The sequence below is a fragment of the Vicugna pacos genome, chromosome 9 (genome assembly GCF_048564905.1).
Source record: "Vicugna pacos chromosome 9, VicPac4, whole genome shotgun sequence".
NCBI lineage: Eukaryota > Metazoa > Chordata > Mammalia > Artiodactyla > Camelidae > Vicugna > Vicugna pacos.
Window position 1 is genome coordinate 41113406 of NC_132995.1, and position 20265 is coordinate 41133670.

Below are 20265 nucleotides of genomic sequence, written 5' to 3' on the forward strand. Positions count from 1 at the left end.
ATCATTTTTGATTCCTGTGCTCTTGAGTCTGTAACCTCCTCCTCACTGGTTTTCCTCACTGTGATTTTACCTTTTTTGTATCCCTTACTCTGTACATTAATATCAAGTTTATCATCTTTAATTTTATTGATCTTTTTTCAGTCTCACTGTGAAACCTTTCCCTCCACCCGTTTGTCTGAACTGCCTCTGCCATTTACATATTATTTCGTTGTCTTTCTCTTTTGAGGCAATTTAGAAACACTGTTTTGAGGCATTACCGAACTAGGTCTGGGCTCTAAGTTCCTATCTATTGTTAGTTGTGTTACATTGCTAAAAAGCACAGGGTCTGATTTGTGGCCTTTGCAGGCAATTTTGCACTTACTAAAATTTAAAACATTTTTAGATTTGTTGTCAAAATTCCCCTAAGCCTCAATTAGATTAAAAGTTCAGAATTTAAAAAAACACTAAATTACTAGGTAGGGCAGTCTTTTTATTTTTTAAGTTAACATTTTGCTTTCACATGTTACAAAAGATATATGAGTACCATTTATTTCTTTAGTTAAATTTAGAGCCCAAGTATAACTACTCTACCTTCTATAACCACTAATGCTGACACACATTTTTTTTTCTTGATATTTTGATCAGTTTGCCATCTGCCACTTATTATCTCCTAAGATCAGTACTGCCTTTTGGGCTTCTCTTTATCTACTACCTATTACTTTTCACGCACACCCAGTTGTCTTTGAGCTTTACCAGAACTCTCCTTTCGGATTAAAGGCAAGAAGGCCCTTTTGTTCTTAACCTAGTAAATGTTGATTGATCACTGTTTTGAAACTTTCCTTGACTTTTTAATCATCTGATTGCTATTGAAAGAAATAGTAATACTTTTAATTTTCTGGTTTAAACATGTATAAAATAGATACATTTGGGATTGATATTTGATGGGAGGAGGGGAAGAGACACAAACACTGGCTTCTTTTCTTTTTAAGCATGAAGAAAGACTTCCGGAAGCCTACAGCAAATGTAACCTCTCATTTCATTGACCAAAATTGGGTTGCATTCCCTTTCCAAAATTAGTGACTGGTAAAGATGAATGGAATTCATGGCTGCACAGGAGAGAAGTGAATACATGGAAGAAAATCTACTGGGAGGAAATGGATGCTGGGGGTTGGAGGCTGAGAGATCATCTAAAAGAATCCTCTATACTTTACGTCCATGGTATCTAGCAGTTGAGGAACTTTAAAATGTAAGTGTAACTTTTGCTATGCAATTACTTTTACTGGCACTTGCATTTTCTCTTACTTTGTCAAAGTTCTTGGGGTGGACATGGAGCTTATTTCAGTGCAGAGAAAGAGAATGAAGTATGGCCAGTAGATTTCTGTGAATAGTGGTCTTGGTGTCTAGTGGGTGGGATATGTAAGGCACCAAATTCATGTTCTTTGTATGGTTTAAGCGGAATCAGATGGTCCTACAGGCTTGGAAACATAAAGACAGAGTCTTCCAGTTAACCCAGTCCTGATTTTTAAAAATAGATATTATAAAGTGTTTTTAAAATGTTTTATTCCACTCTTTGTCTTTCAGGCTAGTCCAAAAGTAACTAGCGTTTGTTGAAGGATGAACTAGAAAGATATGCACAGGGAAGAGAAAGTAGAAACCAGGTAGGAACATTGTGTAAGATCTGAGAGTACCTCAGTACCGTTAGCTGAGTGAATATACTAAACCATTCAATCTTTTAATACAATTTATTGTGTCAATATTATTATGTATGAATATGATGAAGTTTATTGGAGTGGACATACAATAAATACAGCAGTAATACAGGTACAGACAAGGCCTCTGAGTGCATAAATAACAAAGAACTTAACTTTGAGAGGTCACAGAAGAGGTTATAATTGAGTTGAATCCAATAGGTTGATTTCCCTGGGTAGACCACTCCCAGAAACACAAGTTAGAGAGCAAGGTCCTTTCATTTTGGAAAGGTGAAGATCAGGCTGTGGTATCCAAATGTGGCTGGAGAAGGACAGCCTGCTGTATTAAGTTTGGATTTTAGATTGAAGACAGCAGGGAGCTGTCAAAGGATTCCAAGCTGGGCAAGAATGTTAAATTTATGGCTTAGATCACCCTGCTACACTGTAGATAATGGATTGAGTAAGGCAGGAATGGAGGTAAGGGCAGTGTTGTATCTGAGAAATTATATGGACAGAAGAGTTGAGATGGCAAGGTGGAAATAAAGCTGAGATAGATTTAGGGGAAAGAAATCGATAGATCTGGTATCAGTTGAGGAAGGAGAGGAGGAAGGAGGCTGGGATTATTTCTGTTTTTAAAATTTGAATCATTTGTGATAAAAGCAGATTTGGAGGAGGGAAAGATGATTCATTTTAGTAAAATGTGCCAGGTGTTATGAAAAGTCTGGAAGGCTTATATACCATTTTACCAAAGAGTGATCAAGTGTGGAGAAGAGACTGGACAGAGTAAAAAGGGGGTTTGGGCATCTGGTGGGGTGTAAGTTGTGGAAAGGTGACTAGGAAATGTATGATAAATAAGGATTGTTCAGTAAGATTTGTTATACAGAAAAGAGTAGTTCTCCTATTCCTGGTACAGGAGAGGGGAACACCTTTACGAAGGCAAATTTATGCCCTGCTTTTGGGCAGAAAGGGAGAGGGCAGAGAGTTCTTCCTGTCTGCTGTTTTTCAATTAACTTCAGATCACATAATCCTCATGCCAAAGAGGCATATTTTGGGGTAGCATATTGTGAGCCCCTTCAATAATAATTTATTTGAAGCGTACAGTTTGATAAATTTTGACCCATGTAATTTTATCACATTAAAGACAGTGAACATACCCATCACCCCCCAAAATTTCCTTCTGTCCTTTGTAATCATTCCAACTCATCTTTCTCCTTTTCCCAGAGGGCCACTGAAATCACTATAGAAAACATATAAATGGAATCATGAAGTATATAGTCTTTTTTTGTCCAGCTTCTTTCATTTGGCACTGTTATTCTGAGATTCATCTATGTTAACAAGCATGTCAGTAGGTCATTTATGCTTACTGGAGAGTAGTTTCCCTTATATGTGTATCCCACAATTTGTTTATCCATTTACCTTTTGTTGGACTTTTGGCGTACAAATAAAGCTGCTATAAACATCACGTCTTTGTGTGGACACATATTTCCTTTACCCTTGAATAAATACCTAGGAATGGAATGGTTGGATCCTATGGTAGATTTAAGTTTAACTTTTTGAGAAACTGACAAACTGTTTTCCAAAGAGGATGTATGATTTCACATTCCTTACTAGCAGAAGAAATATACGTTTCCACATTTTCTGCCATCCTGGTCAGTCTTTTTAATTTTAGCCATTCTAATATTTCCCTAATGACTAATGCTGTTGAGCGTCTTTTTATGTGCTTTTTGCCATCTGTGTATCTTTTCTGGTGAAGTGTCTGAGTCTTTTGCCTATTTAAACAGCTTTTTATTTTGAAATAATCATAGATTCACAGAAAATTGCAAAAAATTATATATATAGAGAGAGAGTTCCTGGGTATCCTTTACTTAGTTTCTCCCAGTGAAAACATCCCGTATAACTAGTATAATATCGAGACCAAGAAAATGACATTGCTATAATCCACCAAATTTATTCAGATGTCATCATTTTTACATGCTCTGGTGTGTGTCTGTGTCTGTGTGTAGTTCTGTGCAATTTATCACATGTATAGGTTAGTGTAATTCCTACCACAATCAAGATACAGAACTATTCATTACCACAAAATTCCATCTCACTAACCCCTTTATAGCTGCCCCACTTCCTTCCCGCCTCCCCACTCGAGTATCTAATTCCTGGTAACCACTGATCTGTTCTCCATCTCTATAATTTTACTTCAAGAAAATGTTATATAAATTGAATCATATAGTATTTAACCTTTTGAGATCGGCTTTTGTCACTCAGTATAATTCCCTGGTGATCCTTTCAAGTTATTATGTATATTAAGTTTGTTCCTTTAAATTACTGAGTAGCATTCCATGATATGGGCGTATTATAATTTGTTTAACCTTTTACCCATTGAAAGACACTTGGTTATTTCCAATTATTGGCTGTTTTGAATAAAGTTACTGTGAACATTTGTGTGCAGGTTTTTGTGTGAATATAAACTTTCATTTCTCTAGTATAAATGAGAAAAAGTGTAGTTGCCTCTCAACCTGCAAAATGTGAATTAAGTTTTATAAGAAGTTGTCAAACTTTTATATTCCCACCAGCAGTGCATTGGTTACTCAGTTTCTCCACATTTTAGACAGCATTTGGTTTTATTATTTCTTATTTTAGCCATTCTGATGTATTCGTAGCAATATCTCTTTTTTTTTACATTTTTTATTGATTCATAATCATTTTACAGTGTTGTGTCAAATTCCAGTGTTCAGCACAATTTTTCAGTCATTCATGGACATATACACACTCATTGTCACATTTTTTTCTCTGTGATTTATCATAACATTTTGTGTATATTTCCCTGTGCTATACAGTGTAATCTTGTTTATCTATTCTACAATTTTGAAATCCCAGTCTATCCCTTCCCACCCTCTACCCCCCCTCCAGTAACCACAAGTCTGTATTCTCTGTCCATGAGTCTATTTCTGTCCTGTATTTATGCTTTGTTTTTGTTTGTTTTTGTTTTTTAGATTCCACATATGAGTGATCTCATATGGTATTTTTCTTTCTCTTTCTGGCTTACTTCACTTGGAATGACATTCTCTAGGATCATCCATGTTGCTGCAAATGGCGTTATGTTGTCGGTTTTTATGGCTGAGTAATATTCCATTGTATAAATATACCACATCTTCTTTATCCAGTCACCTGTTGATGGACATTTAGGTTGTTTCCATGTTTTGGCTATTGTAAATAGTGCTGCTATGAACATTGGGGTGCAGGTGTCATCCTGAAGTAGATTTCCTTCTGGGTACAAGCCCAGGAGTGGGATTCCTGGGTCATATGGTAAGTCTATTCCTAGTCTTTTGAGGAATCTCCACACTGTTTTCCATAGTGGCTGCACCAAACTGCATTCCCACCAGCAGTGTAGGAGTGTTCCCCTTTCTCCACAGCCTCTCCAGCATTTGTCATTTTTGGATTTTTGAATGACGGCCATTCTGACTGGTGTGAGGTGATACCTCATTGTAGTTTTGATTTGCATTTCTCTGATAATTAGTGATACTGAACATTTTTTCATGTGCTTTTTGATCATTTGTATGTCTTCCTTGGAGAGTTGCTTGTTTAGGTCTTCTGCCCATTTTTGGATTGGGTTGTTTATTTTTTCCTTATTGAGTCGTATGAGCTGCTTATATATTTTGGAGATCAAGCCTTTGTCGGTTTCACTTGCAAAAATTTTCTCCCATTCCGTAGGTTTTCTTCTTGTTTTATTTCTGGTTTCCTTTGCTGTGCAGAAGCTTGTAAGTTTCATTAGGTCCCATTTGTTTATTCTTGCTTTTATTTCTTCTAGGAGAAAATTTTTGAAATGTATGTCAGATAATGTTTTGCCTATGTTTTCCTCTAGGAGGTTTATTGTATCTTGTCTTATGTTTAAGTCTTTAATCCATTTTGAGTTGATTTTTGTATATGGTGTAAGGGTGTGTTCTAGCTTCATTGTTTTACATGCTGCTGTCCAGTTTTCCCAACACCATTTGCTGAAGAGACTGTCTTTATTCCATTGTATATTCTTGCCTCCTTTGTTGAAGATGAGTTGACCAAAAGTTTGTGGGTTCATTTCTGGGCTCTCTATTCTGTTGCATTGGTCTATATGTCTGTTTTGGTACCAATACCATGCTGTCTTGATGACAGTAGCTCTATAGTATTGTCTGAAGTCTGGGAGAGTTATTCCTCCAGCCTCTTTCTTTCTCTTCAGTAATGCTTTAGCAATTCTAGGTCTTTGATGGTTCCATATAAGCAATATCTCATTATGGTTTTAATTTATATTCCCCTAATGACATACACTGTTAAGCCTCTTTTTATCATCTGTGTATCATTTTTGGTCAAGTGTTCAAGTCTTTGCCTATTTTAAAATTGTTTTCTTCTTGTTGAGTTTTGAGAGTTTTTCACTTTTTTCAGACATAAGTCCTTTATCAGATATATGCTTTGCAGAGTTTCTCCTAATCTATGGTTTGTCTTTTCATTAATAGTTTTTTTTCCCAGAAGTTTTTAGTTTTGATGAAATTTGTTACCAATTTTGTCTTTTATGGACTGTGCTTTTGATGTTAAAGGCTAAAAATCGTTGCCTAACCTATATAACAAAAAAGAAGCAGACTCACAGAGCGAACAAAGTACTGGTTACCAGTGGAGAGAGGGAGAGAGGGAGAGGCAATATAGAGGTAAGGGATTAACAGGTACAAACTATTAGGTAGAAAATAAGCTACAAGTATATATTGTACAACACAGGGAATATGGCCAATATTTTACAATAACTATAAATGAAGTATAACCTTTAAAAATGAAATAAAATAAATTGCAAAAAAAAAAAGAAGACATCTTTGCTTCACCTACATTCACAAAGATTTACCCCTAGCTTTTCTTTTGGAGGTTTTATAGTTTAGGGTATTATATTTAAGTCTATGATCTATTTTGAGCTTTTTTGTGAGTGTATGGTGTAAGATGTGGACCCAAGTTCATTGTTTTTACATATGGATATCCAATTTTTGCAGCCCCATTTGTTGAAAAAGCCATTCTTTCTTTACTGTATTGCCTTTATACCTTTGTCAAAAATCAGTTGACCATGTATGTGTGAGTTTATTTTTGGACTCTGTTATGTGTTGAGCTGTATGTCTGTCCTTTACTAATATTATACTGTTATGATTGCTGTACCTTTACAGTAACTCTTAAAATCAGCTAGTGTCACTTTTCCAACTTTGTTCTTTTCCAAAGGTGTTTTGGGCATTCTAAATCCTTTGCCTTTCCATATACATTTTAGAATCTACTTGTCAGTTTCTATCAAAAATGCCTACTGAAATTTTGGTTAAGATTATATTGACTCTCTATAGACCAGTTTTGGGAGAACTGATACTACTATTGAGTTTTCTGACCTGTGAATAAAATATCTTCATTTATTTTATTGTTTTATTAAACATTATTATCTTATTGTATATCGCTATTATTTAATTTCTGTCAGCACTATTTTGTAGTTTTTAGTGTACAGGTCTTATCCTTCTTCTGTCAGATTTATCCTTACATAGTTTTTTTCTTATGTAGTTAATATTTTTTGATGCTACTGTAAATGTTGCTGTGAATATTTCATATACAAAGTTTGTGTGTGGCCATTTGTTTTCATTTCTCTTGGGTATATGACTAAGAGTGGAATTGCTGGATCATATGTTAATTCTGTGTTTAACCTTTTGAGGAACTGCCAAAATGTTTTTCAGACTGGCTGCACCATTTTACATTCCCACTAGCAGTGTACAAGAATTCCAGTTTCTCCACATCCTTTCTAATTCTTGTTATTTTTTTGATTTTGTTCTCTCACTGTGGTTTTGATTTGCTTTTCTCTAATGACTAATATTGTTGAGAATCTTTTCGTGTGTTTACTGGCTATTTTTATATCTTCTTTGCTGAAATTCAAGTCCTAAAAATAGCTGCATTTTTTTAATTGGGCAGTTTGACTTTTTGTTGTTGTCTTAAGAGTTCTTTATATATGCTGGTATTCTGGATACTTACTTGAAATTATATCATATGCTTGTTAGCACAGTACATTCTTTTCACTTTGTGTTCATTCCATCTTGGAATCCCTCAGACTCTCCCATGGGCCCCCTTTTGTAGACACTCGCTCCCTCTTCCCATTTTGTCTCGTTTCTTTCGCCTTGCAAAATGTATTTTAAGATTCATTCATGTCATTGTATGAATGAGTAGCTTTTTATTGCTATAAAGTATTCCTTTAAATGGATGTACCACAGTTAGTTTATCCATTTACCTGTTGAAGGATTATTTGGTTCCTCTTGATATTTGGCAATTATGAATAAACCTGCTGTAAAGAGTTGCATACAGGTTTTTATGTGAACATAAGTTTTTAATTTACTTGGTCTTCTCAGAATCATGTTTTGATGTCATTAATTTTTCTCTATTGTTTTCTGTTTTATCTGTTTTTTATCTGCTTTATCTGTTTTCTGCTTTCATCTTTATTATTGCCTTTCAAGTAGAGAATTTTAAAAAGGAAGAGTGATTAAGATCTGCTTCTTCAAGGAGATTGATATAGATGCAGTAGATGGATGAGACCCGAAGCCACATAACACTGAAGAGTGAGGAAGTAAGACAGTACACTACTCTTTCTAGAAATTTAGTTTTTAGAGCAAAGTCTCTCAACTTTGGCATTATTGACACTTTGGACTAGATAATTCTTTGTTTTAGGGGGCTGAGTTGTGTATTGTAAGTTGTTTAGCAGCATCCCTGGCACCTACTCTCTATATGCCAGTTGTATCCCTCCAGCTGTGACAACCAAAAGTGCCTCTAGACATTGTCAGATGTTCCTTAGGAAGCAAAATTGCCCACAGTTGAAAACCAGTGTTTTAGAGGAAGGAGGAGAGAGAAGACTGTAAAGAAGAGCTCAGCTCTCAGGGACGCTTTTAAAGGAAGTGACAGATTGGAGGAAGTATTCAGAGAAGGAGAAGGTTGAATTTATGAACAAGAAGGTAACTGATGAAACTGGAGAATGGAATTTAGATCACAGATGGAGAGATTAGCTTTTTATCTAAGATGAGTCACTTTTTGTTTTTTGAGAAAGGAAAAGAAAAGGATAAATGTAGAATTTGTAGAGATACATATATTTTTGAGGGTGATGTAGGGGATATGGCTCTCTGCTGTCTTTGTCAAGTAGGGTCAAGATCCTTTGCTAAGTGGGGTGTCACTATGGACAGGATAACTGAAGAGATTAGAGAAGGTTTGGGATATGGGAAATAGGAGAGGGAGCTGAACAGAAAAAAGCAAAAATGTTACTGAGTGGCATTCAGAGCTCAGCTCAGTAGGCATTTTGAAGATTTGTGTTTCTACTAGTCTGAATGTTGTACTGTCCCCTCTATCCCCACAGCAGTATTTGACTGTTTAGGTGTAATGACAGAGAAGACAGATGATGGGATTTATTCTGGGCTGAAATTTGCTGGGTAGAAGGAAGGTCAGAGAGTGGATGGAAATGAGCTGCCAGGAAGAAAGCAGTTGAAGTGATGGAATTTGAGATATAGACTAGATAAGTAAGGAAGTAAAGCCAGGAGATGAAAGACAGATTGAGAGAAAAGGGAGAGGTTAAAAGACTGTGCATCTAGATAAGGTAACACAGTGGGTATAATGAAATAAGAGAAGAGAATGATGGATAGTTAGGATAAGTGTTCAGAGATAGGAACTTGAGTTTTAAGATTATGGAAGTTAAATGGACCCTGGCAGTGTCAAGGTTCAAGTTAGGTCCCTGGGAGTTGGATGTTGAAGTGAAGTGAGGGTGAAGGACATGGTTGAAGACACCTAGAGTCAAGTAGACTTGGAGTGCAGAGGAAACCTGTGCCAGATGGCAGTGACCTAGATGACATTAAGTATTGGTAATAACAAATGGAAAGTGATTTAGCTGGATGGTGTGGGCTTTCCAGAGCCTGGAAAGAAATGTTCCAAAAGCTGAGAGAGGTGTGTAGGAGTATTTGAAAGAGTACTGACTCTGTCTTTTGGCCCCAGAGTACGAATTTGGATGAGAAGCCACACATTACAATGACTTGCAGAGAAGGAGTGTCCTTATGAGAACCAGCTTCAAATCTGAGAGATAGGGATGAAAGGAGTCTCCTGTTAAGAGACTGAGAGAAGAGAGGAGTCAGGTGGGAGGAGTCATCCTTGTTAGTAGCCTGAAGCCCAGAGGAAAAGTATGGAGTAATAAGGAGTAAGAGAAGAAATAGGATCTAAAAGAGAATGCTGGATTTAGAAGAAATGGAGGGATTATATTACATGACATTTCTTTCTAGAAACCATGGTTCTTGTACACTCATTGAAAGCATAAGGATTAGTATTCAAATTACTGTAGTAAAGGACTTAACTGGTGTGATTTAGAGGACTACTTTTTAAATTGTTTTTTTCCTCCTTTTTCCGTTTTATTAGGTAGAATTATTACAGTTTGACTGCACATGCACATTATATTGCATGTAAATACATGTATACAGTATACTGCACTTTTTTTTAGTTTATACATATGTACTAAGTATTGTTTCTAAGAACAGATTAGATCTTTAGCTTTTTAAACTTACATAGTTATCAAAGGAATAAAGCCAGCTGCAAAATAAGAATCAACAGAATGTGGTAATCCAATTGTAAAGGACAGTCAAATGTGCTTACACATATACAAGAAATCAAAAAAATAGTTCATTTGTGTCCTTATTGTTATTATTTTTAGATTCCTCATAAATTATGTCATGTGGCATTTTTCTTTCTCTTTCTGGCCCACTTCACTTAGAATGACAATCTTCATGTCCATCTATATTGCTGCAAATGGCATTATTTTATTCTTTTTAATGGCTGAGTAGTGTTCCTTTATATATATGTACCTCATCTTTATCCAGTCATCTGTTGTTGGACATTTGTGTTGTTTCCATCTCCTGGCTATTGTAAATAGTACTGCTATGAACATTGGGGTGCATGTATCTTTTTGACTTTCGGTTTTCTCCATATATATTGCCCAGGAATGGGATTGTTGGATCACATGGTAAGTCTATTTTCAGTTTTTTAAGAAGCCTCCATAGTGACTGCACCAATCTATACTCCCACCAACACTGTAGAAGGGTTCCCTTTTTTTCCGCACCCTCTCCAGCAGCTATCATTTGTAGACTTTTCAATGATGCCCATTCTGGCTGGTGTGAGGTGATATCTCATTGTAGTTTTGATCTGCATTTCTCTGACAATTAGCGATTCTGAGCATTTTTTCATGTCCTTATTGGCCTTGTATGTCTTCATTGGAGAATTGCTTGTTTAGGTCTTCTGCCCGTTTTTGGATTGGTTTGCTTGTTTCTTTGATATTAAGGTGTATGAGCTGTTTGTGTATTTTGGAAATTAGTCCCTTGTCAGTCACATCGTTTGCAAATATTATCTCCCATTCTGTAGGTTGTCTTTTTTGTTTTGTTGATGGTATCCTTAGCTGTGCAAAAGCTGTTAAGTTTAATTAGATCCTATTTTGTTTATTTTTGCTTTTATTTCCAATACTCCAGGAGCTGGTTCAAAAAATATATTGCTATAATGTATGTCCACGAGTGTTCTGCCTATGTTTTCCCATAGGAGTTTTATAGTATAGTTTTATAGTATCTGGTCTTACATTTAGGTCTTTAATCCATTTTGAATTTATTTTTGTACATGGTGTTAGAGAATGTTCTAATGTTATAATTTCAGTCTTTTACAGGTAGCTGTCCAGTTTTCCCAGCAATAAATTCTTGTATTATGCTTTTATTATTATATGATAATATGCTGTTAGTTTAAGTGATAGAACTCTACTGTTGACTTAAAAATTATAGTCAATAGTAATATGTAGACCCAGATTTGTTTCTGTTCTGTTAAATGTTATATATAATATTTATTTGATGTCTATTTCAAATATGATGAGTTCTTGCAACAGCCTTTCAGTATAGATATTATCCTTAATTTACAGATAAAGTAATTGAAACTCAGATTAACTTGATAAAAATAAAACAGCTAGTAAGTGGTGTATTTGTCTCCAAAGTCACTGTTCTCCATTGCATTTTTCTCCTTTTATTCCCTCCCTTGGGCTTGTTATGTTATTCCACACTACCTCCCAAATATGACACACAATCCAATTTTTGTCTAGTGTGGTCTTAACTGTATTCTGTATTTGTCTGGGAATCGTAGTAAGACCACTTTGTTGTTTTCTTTCAGCTTTTTAGGGATTTTTCCCCAGTTTCTCATGGTCATTTTGAATTTTGTCTTCCATAGTAGCTCCATACAAATAGTATAATGTTTGGAAACATGAACATATATTTGATATCTCTATATTGTATATTCATAAGTAACTTGAAAAGGATTAGTTCTGAATGCTGATATCCATGTCTCTGTTTTCAAAACAATTTACCTACCTAATTACTACCATGATTTCTTGGCCTTGTTCATGGCAATGTCACATGGAGTGGGCTCAAAGGCTTACTATAATCTAGGTAGATTTAATTTTCTCGATTGTTTTCTCCTTGTAGGCCACTATAATGGCTATCTTAGGGGAAAATTGTTCTGACTTTTTTAAATAACAAAATCAGACTAGTAAATATTCTATAGATGACTGTAAATTGATCTCATTTATTTTTTCCTACATGTGGATGTTAAGCTATGAATGCAGCACCGTTTCTGTGCTATTGACTTTGTCCCTACAATCAAGTACAGTAGTGCTAAGTAAACGGTTACCAAGTGATTCTCCTGTTTTTTTCTTTCTGTTGTGAGCATTTCTTTGATCAATGTTTATTATTATTATTTTTCAGTATTGATAGAACCTAAAGACAGTGCAATCCCTTGCTTTTTAAAAAATCTCCTCAGGAAGCATTTTCTCTCTGCTTTGGTGGGATATAATGGAATTGAGTACCTGTGTGAAATTCCACACTTATTCTAGAACACTGCTTCTTAATATGATCTTGAATGATCTTGAATGAAATGGATTTCCTTTGCTTAATGAATTTAGGGTATAAATTAGTTCACTTTCTCTTGCTTCTTTATTGCATTATTTTTTCAGATTCTAGCTGTGCTAGTATAATCTCACTTTCCACATAACTTTCCTTTTTTTATTACTCCTTTTTTAGTAATGTTCTAATTTTTCTTTCTAAGTTTCTGAATTTTTTTTTTGGTGGGAGGAGGTGATTAGGTTATTTATTTATTTATTTTAATGGCGGTACTGGGGATTGAACTCAGGACCTCGTGCATACTGCTAAGCATGCACTCTACCACTGATGTATTACCCCTCACTCCCGAATTGTTTTGAATTTAGCCAACTGATAGCTTGTTAACTCTGATTTTTTTTTCACAAAGTACTATTTTTTTTTAGTTAATATAGGTATTATCAAAGTTATACATACCTTTGTTTAAAGAAGCAAATCATTCAGTAAAGCTTATTTTGGAAAAAGTATTTCCTTGACTCTCTACCTCACCTTCCTTTTTCCCCTGCCTAAGGCAGCTGCTTTCAGTTCTTTTAGCAGTTTCTTTTGGTAATTACCTTCAAATCTCTAGATAACATTTATTGATTTTTCATTTTAGCTATTATCTGTTGACTCCCATCATGAAAAATGAGATTTTAGCACACTGTCACTCTCAATTACAGACAGGCACATTTCTCCTTCCCCACTATGGTTATAAGGGTATCCCCCACTTTTTGAAAATTCACTTGATGCCACTTCACTTTTATGAAAAGACCTACATTTAATAACTGTTTTGGGCTAACTGAAAGAAGTTTGAAAAGGATTTTTGTTTTTAAAAGAAAAGAAGAAAAGCAAAAATGGTGTTCAGCATTTGTTTTGAAGTGAGCCAATACAGCAGCAGCGCATACTTACAGCTGCCAGAGTAGCACTGCCAAGCTCCTGCCTCGGGAGCTGCGCTCAGCATCAGCATCCAGCCACCATAGCTTTGAAGTGTGTCTGTGAGCATCTGTGCTTTATCTCAGTTTATTTTGTGCATCTGTTAGCAAGATGCATCCAAAGGTAGTTGCTACTTTGCTTTATGCCATTTTGGCTTAGGAAAGTTTTCATAGGAATGCTCACTTTAGGGTTGCTCACTTTAGGATCACGCAGGAAACTTGTATCATAATTGTGATTAGATTAATACTGTTTATATTATTATAACTTCATATTATGCTATTAATAGCTAAGTTATATAGTATTATTTTTCCTTCCTTGTGCAGTTTGTTATTGTTTCTAAATGCCTGTTGTTATTGTTCTATGTACTTAAACTAGTTCATTCCTGAAGTCTCCTCCTGAATCTGAATCTCATCTCAGCACTTTTTTAACTGGATCCTGAATCTCATCTCAACCCTTTCAAACACATCACTTAGTCTGTCAATTTTATTTTCTTGGAAACTTCTCTCTTAGAGCCTTCTAAACTTCTCCAATCTGGACTGGTTGTTACCTGGGCTCTTAACATGTGTCAATTTGAGATCTCCCTTCTCTGTCATCTTGAAGAGTCCCTTTGCCTTTTTGTTGTGTTGGATCACCTGTTTCTTGGATACATGTCACATGTCCTCCTTTTGCTTGGTTACTTTACATTCATTTTGGTTGAGTATTTACTCACAGTAGTTTACTGAAGGTAATGGGAGGTAAATATTTGAGACCTTACATATTTAAAAATGTCTTTATTCTCCCCTCACAATTATGGCTGGTTGGAGAAATCTAGATTAGATATAATTTTTCTCAAAATTTTTAAGGTATTTCTTGCTGTCCATTTGCTTGTAGCTTGAAGGGTTGCTTTTGAGAAGTCTGATAATATGCAAATTCTCCCATTATTTATGTATAACCTGTTCCCTTCCTCCCAGTTTTTTAGGTTTTCCTTTGTCCTCTGTATTCTGAAATTTCATGATGTGTATCAGTATGGATCTATTTTCATCATTGTGCTGGACCCTCAGTGATCCTTATTTATTCCTCTTCATTTTCTATTCTCGTCTTCCAGTAGCTTTTAAAGTTTCAAATATTGGGACTCCTGGGCAGATTCTAATATTCTCTCCCATTTCTTATTTGTCTTTTTGCTGAATTCTTTAGGAAATTTCTTCAACTTGATCTTTCAAAATTTTGGGGGCCTTTCATTTGTTATTTTTAATATCTAGGGATTCTTTCTTGTTTTTATCTTTTTAAGTAAGCACATGTTCTTCTTTCAGAGTTGCAATATCTTTCTTTTTTCTCTCAGGTTATTGAGGATAGGTTTTGGTTTTATTGTTGAGGTTTCCATCTTACTGCATAATCTTTTTCTTCCATCTTCTTTTCTTCTCTTTTTGCCTTTGTCTTTAACGTTGAAGCTTCTCTTAGATCTTTAATAGTCTTTGGCTATCTGCTTATTTTTTAAAATGGAATACCAAAATCTTAATCTGTGATCAGAAGTGGCACTTGCTAACTGCAGGCCTCACTTGTAGGAGTTTTACTGGGTTAACCGTGATGTAGTCTATTGCCTGTGTATAAGCCCATTATACTGTGACAGGGGAGGGAAAAGTGCTGGAGAGTTTTAGAGAGACTTTTTATTTCATCATTCTGTTTTCAGTATGGTTACCATGGCTTTCAGTTATCCTGTTTTACCTCTTCAGAAAATCTCCAGTCTTTAGCCTAGAGAGACAGTCATCTGGTAGGCAGAGTGAGGAGGTATTAGAAATTGGGAAGGTGGTTACTAAGCAAACTTTGGGCCAATCTTGTTTTCAGCTTTGCCTTCACTTCCGCTTCCAGAAGTACCAGGTAGTGCATTTCCTGAGTGTTTGGAGTTCTTTGTTGGAAATCAGTTTTCTTTTCACTGTTGGCTTAAGTTTTAGCTTTTTCAGGTGCTAAATCTATTACACATGTCCTGCATTCCAGTTTCTAAAAATTTTGTTGCCATGGTTTCATCTCCTGTTTTGTTTGTTTGTTTGTTCTTAGGAGTTTACACTCTTTAAAAAATCCTTTTACTATCATTTAGTGGAGTTTCAATAGGAAATGGGAAGATGTGTGTTTTTAATACTCTGTCTGGAAGTTCTTTCAATTTGTTTTTGTTTTTGATTGAGGTAAAATTTACAAAACATACAATTAACCATTTTAAAGAATACAGTTAAGTGGTTTTTAGTGTATTTATAGTGTTGTGAAACTATCAGCTTTCCCTAGTTTCAAAACTTTTTAATCACTCCTTAAAAACACCCCATACCCATTAAGAAATCACTCCCCGTTTCCTCCCCACCCCCCATTGTTGGTAACCTCTAATCTGCTTTTGCTTATTCTGGAAATATCATATAAAAGACATCATGCAATTTGTGACTTTCTTTGTCTGGCTTTCCTTCAGCAGAATATTTTCCAAGTTCATTCAGGTTACAGCATCTGTTTAATACTTTGCTCCTTTTATGGCTGGATAATATTCCATTGTATGTGTGTACCATAATTTGCAGCCCCACTCATTCATTGATGGTCGTTTGCATTGTTTCTACCTTTTGACTATTATGAATACTGTTGCCATCAACATTTGTGTACAAGCTTCTGTGGAGACGTCTATTTGCATTCTCTTGAGTATATACCTAGAGGTAGAATTGCCGAGTCCTGTGGCAATTTTATGTTTAACTTTTTGAGGCAATGCCTATCTGTTTTCCACAATATCTGCACCATTTTACTTTGCCTCTATTAAAGTATGAGGATTCCTATTTTTCCTCATCTTCATTAACACAACATTTGTTATTTTCTGAATTTCTTTTTTTATTTCCTTTTTCCCCTTTTCTTTTCTTTTTTCCTATTTTTGTTTCTTGTTTTTGTTTTTAAATTAAAGCCAACTTAGTGGGCCTGAAACAGTATCTCACAGTGGTTTTGATGTGCATTTTCTTAATGACCAGTGATGCTGAATATCTTTTCATGTGCTTATTGGCAGTATGTATTTCTTCTATGGAAAAATATCTATTCAGATCCTGTGCTCATTCTTTAAATTGGTTGTCTTTTTGTTGTTGAGGTGTAAAGAGTTCTTTATATATTGTGGATACTAGACCCTTATCAGATATATGATTTGCAAATATTTTCTCCCATAGTCTGAATTGTCTTCACTTTGACAGTATCTTTTGAAGCATAAAAGTTTTAAATTTTTATGAAGTCTATTTCACCTGATTTTTCTTTTGTTGCTCGTACTTTTAGTGTCGAATCTAAGAATCCATTGCCAAATCTGAGGTCATGAAGGCACACACCTATGTTTCGTTTTAAGAGTTTTATGATTTTAGCTCTAGTAGGTCATCAGTCCATTTTGAGTTTATTTTTGTGTATGGTGTAAGGTGGGGCTCAACTTCATTCTTTTGTATGTGGTTATTCAGTTGTCTCAGCACCATTTATTGAAGGGATTATTTACCCATTGAGTCATCTTAGTACCCTTGTCAAAAATCATTTGGTCAAAAAAAAAATCAATTGACCATGTTTTGGGTTTATTTCTAGACTCTCAGTTCTGTTTGTTCCATTAGTTTATATGTCTTTCCTTATGCCAATACCACACTATTCTGATTACTGTTGCTTTGTAGTCAGTTTTGAATTGTGAAGTGTGAATCCTGCTTTGCTTTTCTTTTTCAATATTATTTTGATTGTTCTAGGCCCCTTTCAGTTCCATATAAATTTAAGGATTAGTCTTTCCATTTCTACAGGAAAAGCTATTGAAATTTTGGTAGAGATGGCATTGACCTGTAATCGCTTTGTGGAGTATTGCAGTGTTAACAATATTAAGTGTTCTAAGCCGTGAATAGGGGAAATCTCTTACCCTTTATTTACGTCTTCTCTAATTTCTTTTAGCAATATTTTGTAGCTTTTAGTGTACAAGTATTTTATTTCGTTGGTTAAATTTATTTCTAAGTATTGTATTCTTTTGGAGGCTATTATAAATAGAATTTTCTTTTCCTTTTCGGATTGTTTGTTGCAGCATATGGAAACACAACTGGATTTTAAATGTTAATCATCTACGCTGCAACTTTTCTGAAATTATTTTTTAGCTCTAGTTGTATTTTGTGGCTTCTATGAGATTTTCTATATATAAAGTAATGTCATTGGCAAGTAGAGATAGTTTTACTTCTTTCTTTCCAATTTGGATGCTTTCTGTTTCTTTTTATTGTCTAATTAATTGCTCTGGCTATAACTTTCAGTACAATGTGAGTATCAGTGTCGAAAGTGGACATCTTTGTCTTGTTCCTGATCTTTAGAGAAAAGCTTTCAGTTTTTCACCATTAGGTATGATGTTAGCCATGAGTTTTTCATAAATACCCTTAATCATTTTAAGGAAATTTCCTTCTAGTCCTAGTTTGCTGAGTTTTTTTTTTTCCATCATGATAGGGTATTGAGTTCTGTCAAATACTTTATCTCTGTCAATTCAGATGATCATGTGGTTTTTTTCCTTCATTCTTATAATGAGGTAATTGATTTTCATATATTGAACCACCCTTACGTTCCTGGGATAAATTCCATTTGGTCGTTTTAATGTGGGTTGATTAGTATTTTGTTGAGAATTTTTGTGTCTATATTCATAAGAGCTACTGACCTGTAGTTTTCTTGTGGTATTTTTGTCTTCCTTTGGTATTAGGGTAAAACTATCCTCATTGAATGTATTGGGAAGTGTTCTGTACTCTTCTATTTTGTGGAGGAGTTTGAGAAAGATTGCTGTTAATTCTTCTCTGAATGTTTGTTACAATTCACCAGTGAAGCCATGTTGTCCTGGACTTTCTCTGTTGGGAGGTTTTTTGGCTGTTTATTCAGTATCCACTTGGTATATAGGTCTGGAGATTTTCTGTTTCTTCTGAGTTTTGTTAATTTGTGTGTTTATAAGAATTTGCTCATTTCTTATAGATTGTCTAATTTGGTGGTGTACAGTTGTTCCTAGTATTATTATTATAGTATTCGCATACATATTTTTACCAACACCAGTTATAACACATCCCAACAGAGTCCATTTAGGTTGTAAACTATTGTTTGTTCAACTTCTTTGAAAATTGTCTTACTTGAAATTGTTCTATGTAGACTATTCGTAGGAGGCTAATTCTTAAATCACTTTAAACTCTGTATTGACTCTTGAAGTAAACAATAATTGAGCAGAATCAATAACATCGTTATACAATAACATCTGGTTCCTGTTTATATCAGGAACCAAGGAAAACCTTGAAAGCATTTGCCTTGTTTTGTAATTGGCTATTGATTGGTCCTTAATTTTTCAACCAACCATCATTGCTGATAGTCTTATACAAGTTTATTTTCTGTGAAGTTTTTTCAATTACTGCAATCAGCTACAACTTAAGTAAATCACCATTAATAAATGGCTTTTTTTGCTTGGGTAACAAATGAACCATTTAGAAACTTTCTTTGGTTGAAGTGTCATTTTAATTTTATCTTCTTGTGAAGAAATCCTGCTGTGGTAAAGTATTCTGTTTTTTTTCCTGATTTTTCTTTTGTTTTCCTGTGAGTTGGGAGTATTGTGATGAATGCTTACTGGTAATGCTGGTGTATACGTTATTCTTATAGCACAGCCATAATGTTACTGCTCAATAAACATCTAATTTGATAACAGAATAACCCACACTCCACTGTGCCTTAAAAGCATGACATTCAATTTGAAGTCCACTTTTTTCTTTCCTGTTTGGAAGTAATAGGTATGCACTGGTAAGTTTCAAAAATTTTGCAATGCATCAATATGCATTGCACTCAATGTTGTCAAGTTAGAATATTGTCAAGTTAGAACTGTGTCACTGCAATTTGTTAGTGCACCAAATAACAGTGGGAAGCATTATCTCACAGCTACTCAGCTCTGCTCTTATTGTATGAATGTAACCATAGGCTGTACATGAACCAATATGGCTATGTTCCAATAAAACTTTATTTGTGGATACTAGAATCTGAATTTCACATCATTTTAAAGTCATTAAACAGTATTATTTTGATTTTTTACCCAACCATTTAAAACCAGTCTTAGCTTGTAGGCTGTGCAGAAACAGGTGGGAGACCACATTTGGCCTGTGAGCTTTATTTTCCCAACCTCTGCTTTATCGTTTTAAGTAAAGACACTCATAGGCAACTTGTGTTGCCCAGATTACTGCATGCTTGCCTAGAGCCCCCTGGTGGCTGAAGGGGGCAAATAAGTCTTGAGATGGTCAAATTTCTGAAGGACCATGAATTTGAGAATTCTAGAGTTGGATATTTAGACTTAGGACTGTTTATCATAGTGAGGTTGTAGTAGTCACTTGTATCATTTCCAGAGCTTGGGCTTTGGTGACACTTAGGAAAAAGATGAAACAGCACTCCCCCAAATTTTGTATTCAGATCTCTGCAATGCTTTAAGACATCATTCTGATGTAGACTGTGTTTGCTTCATCTACAGTTTATTTGGGGGAAGGGTTTGAATTTCAGCATTATTCAACACAAAAAGGCATTGGTACAATAATTACACTTGAATGAAGCTATATCTTCCAGGGGTGAATTTCTTCCCTTCTCCCCTACTCTTTTTTCCCCCTCAGAGTATTGCGATTTAATAAATTAATAATTTTTGCTACTTATCAAGTACATTTCTAAGTAAAATTGGATTTTTTTTTAACTACACATGTATGGTGGTGAAGAATTCAGTAACTGTATAGTTGGGTGCTGCTGTCTTGCTT

The 20265-nt window shown here is 35.0% G+C and overlaps 1 protein-coding gene across 6 annotated transcripts in view; it reads left to right on the plus strand.

Moving 5' to 3' along the window:
- Positions 1 to 20265, plus strand: part of NFATC3 (nuclear factor of activated T cells 3) — a 113789-nt gene that overhangs the window by 8046 nt on the left and 85478 nt on the right. The window lies entirely within an intron of this gene.